This window comes from Macrobrachium rosenbergii, chromosome 9 (genome assembly GCF_040412425.1).
Source record: "Macrobrachium rosenbergii isolate ZJJX-2024 chromosome 9, ASM4041242v1, whole genome shotgun sequence".
Classification (NCBI taxonomy): Eukaryota; Metazoa; Arthropoda; class Malacostraca; order Decapoda; family Palaemonidae; genus Macrobrachium; species Macrobrachium rosenbergii.
Window position 1 is genome coordinate 44,429,075 of NC_089749.1, and position 4,164 is coordinate 44,433,238.

Below are 4,164 nucleotides of genomic sequence, written 5' to 3' on the forward strand. Positions count from 1 at the left end.
GAAAAATTATCAGATGCCGATAAAATCTCAAAATCTCAAAATTCATTTCAATGTAAATATTCCAGACATTGTTATAATGGTGCAGTGTATTCCGTAACATCAGTTACTTTACTGATAAATGTTTGTGATTCTTTTTTATTTCAGCAAAATGAAATTGATATTTTTATCAAAATAACAGCAAATACTCTCTCTCTCTCTCTCTCTCTCTCTCTCTCTCTCTCTCTCTCTCTCTCTCTCTCTCTCTCAGTGAAATTGGGTTACAGAAGCTGTCGTAATAACTTTCACCTAACCAGGTTAAAGTTAATGAAGCCACGAAGCCGAAGTTAATTAGAGCAAGGCTCCAATATCGAAATCTCATGAGTGATTAAATCACAATTTGAAACACTAAAGCCCTGACACTCTGGCGTGGAACGCCTAATTTAAACTCGTAATTGCCCCGTAAAAAATGAATCTCTGCCACAACAACCTTTCCAGAGGGATGAACAAAAGTTTATCATTTGTTTATAGGAGTTACAAGATAATAAACGCCGATGTGAGCTGAGATTACGGTGCCCTTGGTATTCCATCGAGAAAGTGACCGAAGATTGATAGTTTATTACCACAGATATCCTTTTCAGTTTCTATTTCCTCTACCCTTTCACTTCCAACGCCACATGGCGCAAAGGGCCTGCCTCTCTCTCTCTCTCTCTCTCTCTCTCTCTCTCTCTCTCTCTCTCTCTATACATATATATATATATATATATATATATATATATATATATATATATATATATATATATATATATATATATATATATATATATATATATATATAGACATATATATAGATATATATATAGACAGATAGATAGATAGATATAAATATATACATAAATATATATAATTATATATACCATAAGTATGTATGTATGTATGCATATGTGTATGTATGTATAGATATAAAATAGGAACATTATGGCCAGCAGAAACTTCAGCATTTCCAGCTATAGGCTACATTTATTCATTTCCATTGCCAACGTTTCGGAAAACAAATCCCATCGTCAGGGCTAAAACCAGAGAACATGAAAATCCATACATCAGGAGTCAGACTAAAATGGAGCACAATAACAAATCATTCTTTTAAAAAGTAAAGAGAACTTAAAATCTAACATGAAAGCAAAATGACAAGTAATGAAATACGAAATTAATATTAAAGAGTAAAACTATTAAGCATATTGACGCTAACTTTCAAGAGAGAAAAAAACCGGGAGAGTAATAAGAACAAACCACAAGTGAACAACCGAGAAAATTACTTTGTTCACAAGGACAGAAGAACAAAGTGTTTAACACTAATCCTCACAAGCAAAAATTTCTGTACCTATTTACCAGACGTAAAACGCAAAAACATCGAGACGAGAACTCACTGGCGCAGAAACTATGTAAAGGACTGAATAAATTATTAATTGTACAGCAACTGAATGATTTTTGAGCGTTCGTGATATCTGTTTAATGAAGAGGAGCCAACGGACGAAAGCTGCAAAAATTTGTACCCAAACCAGTATAAGCACTCTTTCTGAAAACACCCGTTACAAATGATCAACGCTCAACACCTATTCAACTGGTATGCCATTAAACATTGCCTAATAGACCATTCGCCCATTCTATACTTCTCACCACTCTGTATTTGCTTTCCCTGGTGTAGAGAAAAAATTAATAATAATTTATTCAGTCCTTTACATAGCTCCTGTGTCAGTGAGTTTTAACTGGAAATGCTGAAGTTTCTTCTGGCCATATTGTTCCTGTTAAAGATTTGACTTTCTAGAAGGACAATGTCATTCATTATATATATATATATATATATATATATATATATATATATATATATATATATATATATATATATATATATATATGTGTGTGTGTGTGTGTGTGTGTGTGTGTGTGTGTGTGTGTGTGTGTGTGTGTACGCACTTGCAATTCCTGTACGTACATATCAGTAATAAAGAATACAAGTAATTATGCATTTGAACTTACATAATTACCTATGTATGCATGTATGTAAACTCGTAGACGATCAACGTTTGAGAAAAAACCTTGATGTAAACAGGAAAATTTAAGTGTCTAACTTTGCATGCTGGTCTCTCAGGCATAAAGGTTAATTACCATTATTATACGAAATGAGGAAAAAAGAGGAAAGAAAATGTTTCTTCCCCTGAGACAGATTGCGACTCGGGACCAAGTGCGTAACGCGATCCAATTTATTTGCGTAACTTAAACTTCTCTCCATAAAAATGGTGAAACGATGGCCGGTGGGACAGTCGTCTAACTAGGGTAATGATTCTCCGGTTACAGCGAGGGCCAGTGATGCTTCCAAGTTTGCCCTTCAATTCAGTGGAATCATTATAAATGATGAATACTTCCAGCAGCCTTCTAGAGACTTTCTAATTGCATATTTTCGTCTGATCTCAAATCGCCATTACTTCTATGCCCATTATTTACCGACTTAACCTATTCCACTACCTCCATGGCTCCGGCTTGTTCGTTATTTTTATCTGAATGCCTGTTGTTCATCAGTACCTCTTTTTATTGCAGAGGCCGATGGCAGCGGCAACCTAAGGCTCTTACCTAGTTCAGACCTACAAGGAACAAGAAAAAGACAGAAATATGTGAGAGAGGTGCGAAGTAATGAGCAGGAGGACAAGTACTGCTAGTTTATTGATGTTGTTGTTGTTTCAGATTTAGCTGGCCTTGTGCCAGCACGGGCTCTTGCTCCTAGAGCAGCCCGTAACTCTATTTTGATGATGAGTCTGTGAGATGGGTAGGTTAGATGAAAACTTTATTATGATGCATGAAAGTGATTTTGGTGGGGGTGATTTTTGAAATTAAAAGATTTAACAGGCAAGGTTACAACCTCTTTGAACCCTAGATGATGAGGATAAAAGTATGATAGCAGTGAGTGTTGGCTAGTGGGAGATGCCAACAGATGGAAAAAAGAAGAATTGAGTAGTAGGCACAGGTAGAAGTTTATTGATGAAGCGAGCTGCTTATAAAGCGGGATGCGGACGTCTGCGTACTTCGCAGAGACCGCGGGTACAAAGATTTACAGGTGACCTGAGGTCAAACTAATTCTTTACAATTCAGGACAGGTTCGTACAGAAAACATAGTGATCAATAATGTCTGGCACATAACATAAGTAATTCGTTACTTGTACATAAAGCATATTGTTTAGAAAGACAATAAATATACAATTTACAATTATGGTGATAAACATATTCTGATCGACCCTAGGTCGATGTGAAGGCACCGCAGAAAACGGGATGTTCTCTATAGAGAACGCGTTGAGCGGGGACTTTACAAGTATATGGAGGAGGGTTTAACCAGAATGAAGAGAGCTATTCTTGGAGGATTTTAAGAGTAACAATACCGAAAGACTAAATTCTTCCACAGTTTTGCAGTAGAGGGAAAGAACCAGTCACCGAACTGGGCAATATAAAACCCTAGTTTCTCCAGCGTCGGTTCTACCCGATGGAACAAAATGAACAGGGTCAGGATAAGGGAACACTGCACGTCATCTTTAATTGGTACTACGGAAGGGTAGGAACAGTTTGATTGATTCTTTCGGTGAAACTTTAACCATATACTTGGTGGACGTCGCGAACTCGAGAGTCAACCAGTTCATTCGGCCAAGCATACCATTCACATCTAGATTTCAAATCTCTCTTTTTGGGTCAAGCTCTTCGTCCCAAGAATGCAGTGCTATATACAGGTTTTTTTTCTTTTCTTTCCTTTCTTTATTTTATTATTCTTTTGCAGCGATAGATCTGGATTGGGGTGATCTTTCCTGTCTTTGTCGCTTCACTGTAAAGGATTCATAGGAATTCTTCTTGTGGAATTTTTCTGATTCCTTGCAGTTGTTTAGTTCGGTGGAGGTCTCCGCTGCATGCTTTGCACAGATTGCACTTGGGATTTCTGGAAGAACGTCTTCTTTACTACTTCCAGTGTAATAATAATAATAATAACGATAATAATCACCACCATCATCATCATCTTATTATTATTATTATTATTATTATTATTATTATTATTATTATTATTATTATTATTATTATTATTATTATTATTATTATTGCTAATATAACCTCACACTCTAAGTGGTGTGGTATTGCTCTGTTGCGCAGTATAAA